This window comes from Mandrillus leucophaeus, unplaced genomic scaffold (assembly GCF_000951045.1).
Source record: "Mandrillus leucophaeus isolate KB7577 unplaced genomic scaffold, Mleu.le_1.0 Scaffold181, whole genome shotgun sequence".
Classification (NCBI taxonomy): domain Eukaryota; kingdom Metazoa; phylum Chordata; class Mammalia; order Primates; family Cercopithecidae; genus Mandrillus; species Mandrillus leucophaeus.
In genome coordinates this window covers 564315-574311 of record NW_012101821.1, presented here as the reverse complement: position 1 = coordinate 574311, position 9997 = coordinate 564315, and the positions used below count along the sequence as shown (strand labels likewise).

At 36.3% G+C, this 9997-nt stretch overlaps 1 long non-coding RNA gene across 1 annotated transcript in view; it reads left to right on the top strand.

Moving 5' to 3' along the window:
- Window positions 1–324: 324 nt before the first annotated feature.
- The window catches only part of LOC105537905, an 18738-nt gene continuing 9065 nt past the window's right edge, over window positions 325–9997 (top strand). Inside the window, exon 1 of the long non-coding RNA XR_001005797.1 lies at window positions 325–460. This is a non-coding gene — a long non-coding RNA (uncharacterized LOC105537905). The remainder of the gene's footprint in view (window positions 461–9997) is intronic.

The following is a 9997-nucleotide window of genomic DNA, read 5'->3' as shown; positions in this document are numbered from 1 at the left end:
CACAACCATTTGGTTTTCCATCACCAGTGAAATCAACCTTTCCTTTGTGGTGCATAAAAAAACAACTCTCATCTGCTTGGAATCTAGTAAAACATGAAGCAGATTGCATAATGAAAGAAGAAATAAATGAGAAGTCCAGCAATCAAAAAAGTCAGAAACAAAGATGAAGATAATATGTTTTGGATGAGAGCAATTGCCTACAAATTTAACTGTCGAGGTGGTGATATCATAAATAGGACAGAATGAAGATTGTCTAGGCCTTAGCATGAGATCCAAGTGAAGTGTCCTGAAAAAGCCACTGACAAAGTCTCTATTTTTAAAAACATTAAGAGTAGTTACCGTTCTCTGTATTTAACCCAAGTAAATACATATAGGAAACTAAAATTTATTGGAAAGGTTCTCAGAACCATACTAGAAACATTACCGAGGTATCACCTAGCTTTCCCTGCTGCCTTCCAAGGTAGGTTTTATCATTTCTAGGTTTTAGATATGAAAACAGAGGCTGAGAAAGGATCAGTAAGTGGCCCTGGGAAATTGCTGGGGGAGACTGACTAGAGTCCAGGCCGGCTTTCGAGGCAAGACTGTGCTCTTTCTGCCACCCCTGATTGTACCGAACTGTGCTGAGCCAGAAAGATAAACCACAAGAGTGCTCATTTTGTCCTTATTCGGACCTTGCAGAGCATTCACATTCAGCTTTTAAGGGGAATATATTTTTCTTTACTTATTTTGTCTTAATCTTTGTAGTTATGATAGTATTTAGAAAGAGTAGGCCTTTATTTTCTCACCAGAAGCCATTTATTGTCCTGGACACCAATAACCCTTTACAGAATCTATAGTATTCTGCTAAAAACATGTCCCATAAAGACGATGTTCCCTTTCTGTCTGCTAAAAAATTGCGTCTATGGAGGAGCTGAATTTTTATTTTGCTTGACTCATTATCACAAAAGACGTGCAACGTTTTTCACTTTTTGCATATGCTTTTGAGATGGCTCTTTGCATCCAAGCAACGGTTTTTATGATGTGACAAAATTGGTATCAAAATATTTAATAATGTCTTCATTTAAGAGACTCAGTTCCTAGATTATTTTTATGTACTTTTTACATTCATTGGGAATATTAGAAAGTGAAAGTGATAGAAGTTATTTTAATTTGGTTATAAGTCCAAGGTCCTTGAGATAGAAACATAGATTTTTTTAAAGAAGTTTCCTATCAGTGATGAATGCTGACACCTTGTACTAGTTTTTGTCACAATTTTTAGGAAATTAGGTACAAGCCTTCCCACAGTAAACATCTGGAGACATTTATGTTTACTATTAATGTGACAATTTTTTTTTTCAGGGAAAAACAACTACTAAAAAGAAATAGCTCCCTGCAATAACAAGTATTTCTTCCCTGTCACATCTCACTTTAAAAAGGAGCATTGTATTGTACCTTGAATCAATTAATCTGTTCGAATTAATAATCTGAATTTGGTGCCTAGTTTTTCCACTTATCCATAAAAAGGGAGTGGAATGATGTAGGTTGCACTGGACCTTAGCTCACCTCCAGGCTCTGGTTGGAAGCTCTCTTGCTTTTTATGTTGATGCTACGGTAATCAACTCAAGTGGAAAAAATAGTTGACCAATTGCCATATTTGTATTTTCTCAAAATAAGTAAATTTTAGCTTGTGTATAGTAATAAAAAGGATTTAAATGTTTCTTTCTTCACAAACACATTATATTTGCTCCAGTTCTGCTGGAGGTTAATAGTAAAAATTGTTCTGTGATTATTGTCATTTATTTTATATGACATTAAAAACTTCTGTTCTCATTAATTAAAGTCAGATGAGGCCTTCGTGAGCACTCTTGGTATTCATTCGAATGTTAAATGAGAAGCTATTTTTTCAAATAAAATTATGACTTTTTAAAGACAGAATCTGCTTTATTAAGGTATCATTACTAGCAGAGATCGATGAAAACTTTAAAGAAAGAGGCTGTACTTAGCCTACAGCCTCCTTAGTCATCACTACCATTATATTTACTTGTAAAAGAATACAGAAACAATGAAAAATGAATTTTGTTTATGTCAAAAGATGAAGATGACTATTAACTTCTTATAAATGGAATTGTAAACAGATACTTATGAAATATACCGTGATCCATGACCCTTACTCCCGAGCACCTAAGGGAGTATCTCTACCTTAGAACTGGGGAAATGTCCTTAGAATCCTGTAAATTTCCAGGGTTCGCTGGGGCTTTTTCTCCAGCATAAATACTAAAGTAGATTTCTCTCCCGCCCTCCGTTTTTTCTTCCTTCTTCCTCTTTCCCTTCTCTGCTGCTCCTCCTACTCTTCCTCATCTTCCTCCTCCTCCTATGAGCCAGTTTATATTAAATTCACACTTTCTCATTTCTACTGAAATAGTATAATAGTGTCCGTGACTGAGAGTGAAGAAACATAGAGGGACCCTAAGAGAATCCATTTGAGTACAAAGCTATGTTGTAATACATTTTAAACATTTCCAAGGTAGTATCTAGTTTGTTGATAGAATGTCATGAGATTTATCCCCTCATTCTCAAAGAGCAATCCCATCAGCTAGCCTGAGGGTCCTGGGGAGGGAGAAAGGGTGAGGGTAGGAAAGAGGAAGGGAGTGCTTCATGAACTATTCCTCCCTGCAACAGCTTTAGAAGGTGGGTCAACACCCGTAGAAGTCAAGTGGTTACCAGGATAAGCTTTCAGGTTAGGTTGTCTGTGCTATAATGTGGGCAATTTACTTTACCTCTCCATGAGTTTCCTCATCTATAAAATGGGACTAATGGAGACTACATGATGTATTAGGTTGGTGCAAAAGTAATTGCTGTTTTTGCAATTTCAGGATCTAATGAAAGAGTGTGCAAAAAATATTTAGGAGAGTGATTGGCACATGGTAGATGCTTAGTAAATATTGTAGGAGAATATCAACTTTGTTCGGGGGTGTCACTCTGTCACCCAGGCTGGAGTGCAGTGGTATGATCACAGCTCACTACAGCCTCAACCTCCTGGGCTCAAGGGATCCTCATACTTCAGCCTCTGGAGCAGCTGAAACTATAGGCATATGCCACTAAACCCAGCTAATTAAAAAAAAAATGTTTTATATAGATGGAAATCTCAGTATGTTACCTAGGCTGGTTTAGAACTCCCAGGCTTAAGCGATCTTTCCACTTCAGCCTCCAGAAGTGCTGGGATTATAGGAATGAGCCACTGCACTAGCCTCTTGTTCTGGCTTTTTAGATAACTCCTTGATTTGATTTCAAAAAAGTAAACAGTATTAGCACTTTACTGAACTAAGAGAAGAATTACTCAAATAAATTTTTCCAAGTTCACATATGTGGAAGTTTCTACACAGCATCTTCAGATTTGTACACATAGATACTTATGGTAGAAAATCTAAAAATCTGTAAAAACAAGCAGGTGTTTGTCTGCATTTCCAATGGGTCATATATTGTTATTTGATAATGACTTTAGAGGTGTTAATTAGAAAAATGATTTTATCTGATAACTGATTGTTTCATAAAAATCTTCAGATACACAGACATAGGGTAAAAAACATTTTAAAAAATTTCAGGAAAAAAGTCATCTTATATCACAAGACACTTTTTCAACCTGTATTCTTATATTCAATGTGCCCTAAGTTCTGCATCTAGATTATTCTTCATGCATGCGTCCTGCAAAATTATTCATTTCATAAGTTCCACTGAAGAGTTTTAGCATTGTCTCAGGAATCAGTGAAGTCACAGGGAGATTTCCACATGAGGCGTCTTCGATCTCATTGTAGCTTTGATGTCTCCCCAAGTAGTTCTGACTAGTGGGAAGTCCCCGAATGCTGTGCCCACGTTGCCTGGGAATCCTTCATCAGTTTTATAACCATTTAAAATGCAGGTCCATCTGAGCATTAAATTTGTAAAATAACCCGGGAGATCTGTTGGTTTCTATATTAGAGGTCTAAGGTAGATTAGGCAGAAATTGTCAAAAAAGCAATTTCACTGCTGACAAAATGGATCACCTTCTTACTCTCCCGAGATAAATGGGAAATGTGTCCATCACTTACATAGAAGACCTGCTGGCCTCTAGTCGGGATATGTTTGGTTTTGTTTTCTAAGTTGGATTCAGTTTGTAGGCTATAGTTTTTCAGTTTTAACCAGAATATATTTAAAAAAAAAGTGGCATGAACAAAATCTTAAGAAATTTAAAATAACCTCTGCTTTAAAGGCTAAAATATCTTATAAAAACTAAGGTTGAAACGTATTTTAAATCCCTCTAATTCAAGGTTATATATTTTTTGGTCTGTCTCTCCTAAGTAAAACTTCTATAAATATTATTATTCTTATATATCATGCATTTTTTAGTCTTTGTTCAGTTCTTCAAAATGTTTTTGAAGTAAGTAAGAGATAAATAATAAATGCATTAATGGTTCTCTGTAAAAGCAACATCTTTAAAAGGTAAAGTATGGTTCATACTCAATTGACCAGTCAGTCCATAGCTATTTGCTGACATTCATAAAGTGTGTGCAGCACCTTCTTGAGCCAGGCTTCTCTCAGCACACATTTTGTAAACGCTCATCTAACTATCCCCTGTGTTATGCATACAAGGTAATAGAGATGAATTCGGCCTGCTTTTTCCTGGAACAGGGAGAACTGGTATCTTTCCATGAGCACAGCTGCTCCCACAGCATCTAAGAAACAAACTGACAGAGATCTTGCTTGATCATCTTTCTAAGTACAGGAAATGCTTTCGGATTAAAAAATAAAATGCCACTGAACAACCTGTGGACAGCCAATGGTGTGGACAAAGTCAGCAAAGGCCCCACCTGTGCTGGGAGATCCCTTCTCTTGGCCTGGCCCATGGTGAATTTAGTGGCCACCTTCTGGTAAGACCCCAGCTTGGTCCTGGGTTTATGTGGATTAACTATGAAAGGGCACAGTCAACTTCATATTGTCTAGGACAGGTAGAGAAAAGTAATTAAATGTTTCCCCAAACTTTCTTAAAATGTAAAACATTTTAATATGATGTCTGTTAAGCCAGTAACTAACTTTTTGACCTCCTCTACGGCACTTGCATACTTTGTACTTTTTTCAGTGCAAATATGTGAAAACGGTAGTTAAATTATGGTAACTATTGGAACAATCTCCTTTAGTTTTGATCAGTGGTTTTTCAACAGGGCTCTTTGAGTACTTGGGGAGTGAGTGTTCAGGGGCTATGGAAGGAGTGTTCAGTGAGGAAGTCTCTAGAACTCCCTCTCCAACATCCCCCAATGCCCAGTCTTATCTGTGTTTTTAAACCTCTAAAATAGATCCTTCTTCACCAAGTATTATTTAATAGTCCATTTAAGTTTGAAAAATTGCTTTTATACTCCCAAATTAACTCCGTAAATAAATGTAATCTAATAATACAAATAGGCCAGGCAGGGTGGTCTCACACCTATAATCCTAGCACTTTGGGAGGATCACTTGAGGGCAGGAGTTCAAGATCAGCCTGGACAACATAGCAAGATGCCATCTACACACAAAAAAACATGCAAATGAAATTAATCAAATAATCATATACTGGATTGCCTGAATTTTTGCATAGTAGATTATTTATTGTTATCTGTAGAGAGGTGACAGTCTCAAACAAAGGTTTGATTCACGGAATGCAGGTTAGTTTTCTAATACACATTCTTAGGCTGGCGTAAGGATGGGTAATGTGGCTTCCTACCATGGACATCCAGGGTCGACACTCTTGGGTTCACAGGGATCATGCAATTTGTAGCTCCTGCTCTGAACCACCACACACCAAGTCTCATACTTATTTGAGGCTTCATCACATGCACTCAACACTCTTCTTTCCTCCTCCCTCCACTCTACCAAACCTCATGCATCACCATAAAAGGTTGAGACAAATAAAATGTTTCCAAATTATTAATTTAACAGAATCTCCAATACAGCTATTTGCTTTAGGAAAACATTTCCAAAGCTTATTGGGAAGAAATACATGTTTGTATCATTCCCTGCATATCTTCTTTTTCGTAGAATATTTCTGTAAAGGTTTTCAGTTTCTATTGCTTAATGTCTTCTCTATGTTGCAGGTAAAAGAGGGATGTTCAAACTGGAAACATAAAATCTTCGATGAGAGAGTTTTCAAAAGCCTTTTTTTAAATGGGGGGGGGGAAATGGGAACCAGGTTTATGCTGTTATATTGGTTATAAAGCTGTATGAATATGTATAAGGCATTTACAACAATGACTGACACCTATTTCTTTTGCTGTTATTACTCTTCTACAAACTGGCATGAGTAATTAGACATGGGATATATGTAATTATGCATATTTTGGGCCAAGTAGGTGGCCCAGTCTCTCATCCTGAGGTGGTGTGGAGATAGGGAGTGGGGAAGCTACTGCTGGTAGATAAATAAAATGTGGCAGCCTCTGCAGAAAAGTTTGATGACTCCATAATAAGTTTTACTCAGAATTACCTTTTGACTCAGCAATTTCAGTCCTACATATAGAGCCAAGCAAAATAAAAACATACATTCATACAAGATGTTTATAGCAGCATTGTTCATAATAGCCTAAAAGTGGAAATAAATCATATGTTTGTCAACTGATGAATCAGTAAACAAAATGTGGTATTGGTGCTAGGAACGGGGGGGCATGGGGAGTGACTGCTTAATGGGTATAGGGTTTGCTTTAGGGGTAATGAAAATGTTCTGAAACAAGACAGTGTTGATGGTTACATAATATTGTGAATGGACTAAATGTCACTAACGGTCAATTGTATGCTATACGTAACTTTACTATAATTTTTTAAATAGTGAGAGGGTGATAAGTCCATGTATGAATGAACCTTAAAACATTTTCAATTTGGATATTAATGCTGCAGTGAAATAGTGGAGAAAATATTAATCATTAGTAAACAATAGGTGAATTGACCTCAATCAGAGAATCGTAGTAATGAAGAGTAAGTTTTCTGGGAGCCAATAGGAACCAATTTTAGCAAATTGCATATATTGCAATTTATTTATCTTATAAAGAAATAAAATACTGTGGGTTTTTTTCTCTAAAATATATATTGTTTCTTGGCCAAGAGTGTTCATCCAAATGCCAAATTTCATAAGTATGATTTAACCTGTAAATGAATATTCTGTATATTTGAATAGCACTTCAAGCTACAAGAACACTCAGAGGTTTAACTGACCCACTTTTCAGTTGTGGAAGCAAGCTCAGAGTATTTCAGTGACTTGCCTATGAGGACATAGCTTGCATCACATAGTTACAATTAAGTGTTTAACTTCCAAACCAACCTGTCTTCCACTCTGAGATCTACTTCCCATCTCTGTAATACTGCCTGTGAAAGAGCAGGGCCCATCAAGGCCCAGTTATGAGGATGGTACAATTTATACATGTACCCACATCAGTGACAACCAGCTGCTGACATTTTTATCTAGAACGACAGTCTTAATATGTTGTTATAAATATTTTATGTAGTTTTAACTTTTTCTCCCATTTTTAAAAACTGTAGTTCTTCAGAACTAAAGGAACACTGGTGCTCTTCCCTTCCAAAGTATTTTGTCAGTATATATATTTTAAATCTTTAATTTGCAGCAAAAGAATGCAAATCTCTGCAAAGCAGTATTCCAAAATTATTCCCCTTTTCCTTAATAGAAATTGTTAGACCATACTCCAACAACTTTTTATTTAGATTTAACTTGGCTGCCTCTGTGTAAATACTGTTTTCTCATTTACCTGTATATTTTGTTTATTTTCGAGGAAGTTCTGATTACCACTCTCACTTTTCCTTCTCTCCATTCTATGGATTGGAGCTAGCATTGTTCTTAAAACATAAATTTTCCAAACCAGGCTAGTCCGAATGCAGTGGTGTTTACAACTAATTGATCACAACAAGCTACAGAATTATTTATTCCTTCTCCACTTCCACTGCTTCACTTCACTAGCCTTTAAAAACAAACACATAAATAAATAAAATAAATTTCCAAACCAGGCATGGTAGCTTGACCTGTTATCCCAACTACTTGGGAGACTGAGGCAGGGGGATCATTTGTGGCCAGGGCATCAAGATTGCAGAGGCTGCAGTGGCTGCAATGAGCTGTAATTGAAACACTGCACTCCAGCCTGGGTGACAGACCCAAAACCTGTCTCTAAAAAAAAAAAAAAAAAAAAGGAAAAAGTTCCTATACATGCAAGTTACACTGCTCAACTTTCTATCCTTGAACCCAAGAAGATGTTGGGCCTTCCTGTCCATGCAGGAGTGTTTGAGGACTGGATCTCCTGCCCAAATCTGATATCACAGGGCAAACTGTTATTTTGGAGGCCATGCTTTATTTTCCTGAAATATTTTGCCTGTTTTTACAACCCATGATTTGATGTTGCTGAATCTAGCCTCATGTTTTTAAAAATAATATAAAGTATATTAAAAATATTAGCAACATAGATTGATTTGAAAATAAGCAATTAGCTCATTTATCCTACTCTATTTTGGGGTATTATTAAATTTGATTAGGTACATCAATCTAGCCAAAGAGAAGGACCACCTGAAAGCATTCTCCTTCCAGTCCTCACTGAGGACATCAAGAAATGGGTCTCTGTAACTGTTTTTGAGACCAAATATTAAATTCCAAGTTTCTGCCTTAGGTAGAATGAAAAGGAGATAGAGACAGGGATGATATAGAGATGGGAGGAAGGAAAGGAGAGATAAAGAGAGGAGAGAAAGAAATATTTAGAAAATATTGTGTGGAAAAGTGTACTTTTTTATATTCATGTATGTTTTCACATGTTTAAAAATTAAAGACTAAGCAATATGAAGCAAGAGGAATACATGTTAACTACAATGCTTAAGCTTGAAAAGAATATTGCGTGTTAAATGTTCATGAACTTGGGTCAGGCACGCAGGCACAGGCTTGTAATCCCAGCATTTTGGGAGGCCAGAGCAGGCAGATCACTTCAGCTCAGGAGTTCAATACCAGCCTGACCAACATGGCAAAACTGCATTTCTACAAAAAATACAAAAAATTAGCCTGGCACTGTGAGACTGGCCTGTAGTCTCAGCTATTCAGGAGGCTGAGACAGGAGGATTGCTTGAGCCTAAAAGGTAGAGGTTGCAGTGAACTCTGATCATGCCACTGCACTCCAGCCTAGGTAACAGAGTGCAACTCTGTCTCCAAAAAAAAAAAAAAAAAAGTCCATAAACTCTAATAATTCGTTGTAATAAAGTGATTTTCACAAGCAGACATTTTTTACTGAAATTAAACTTTTTTTTTTTTTTTCCCCAATCATCACTAGTTATATACAGAGTGATTTTGGTTGTTTCCACCTTTTAAAAATGTTTACTTATTTTATTTTTAAAAGCTTTCAATTATTTGGAAATAATTGTAAGCATACAGAAAAGTACAAAATAACACTAAGAATACCCATATGCCATTTACCCAGATTGACCTATTTGTTAACAGTTTACCACACTGCTTTTTCATTTATTTTTTTCTCTGACTCTTTCTCCATACATATGTATGTGCACACCTATTTTTGTAGGACAGTTGTATACACCATGGCCCCTAATTATTAAATACTTATGCATTTCCTAAGAATAAGAGTATTCTCTTTATAACCACCATTCAGTTATCAACTTCAGTAAATTTAACATTGGTAGCATGTTTTAATCTCCCATTCATGTTCCAGTTTTGTTGGTTGACCCCAATAATGTTTCTTTTCCAGCACAGGATCCACTCTGGGGTCAGGTAATGCAGTTAGCTGTTATGTCAAACACACAGGAGTTTTGAGTCTTTCATTCTGAAGAATGTCAGGATTGAACTGAACTGAGAAGGACATCACTTTTAAGTGATCAGCATATGTCTACCTCATTTTTTTTGATGCTACTGGGGAAAATAATCAAACCTTTAGCTTCAATTATTGTGTAAGCTTTGATTTTTGAAGTTGTAGTGCGGTAGCCAGGTTGTTCATAAGGATGTTCTCCTTTTTTTTTTTTTTTTTTT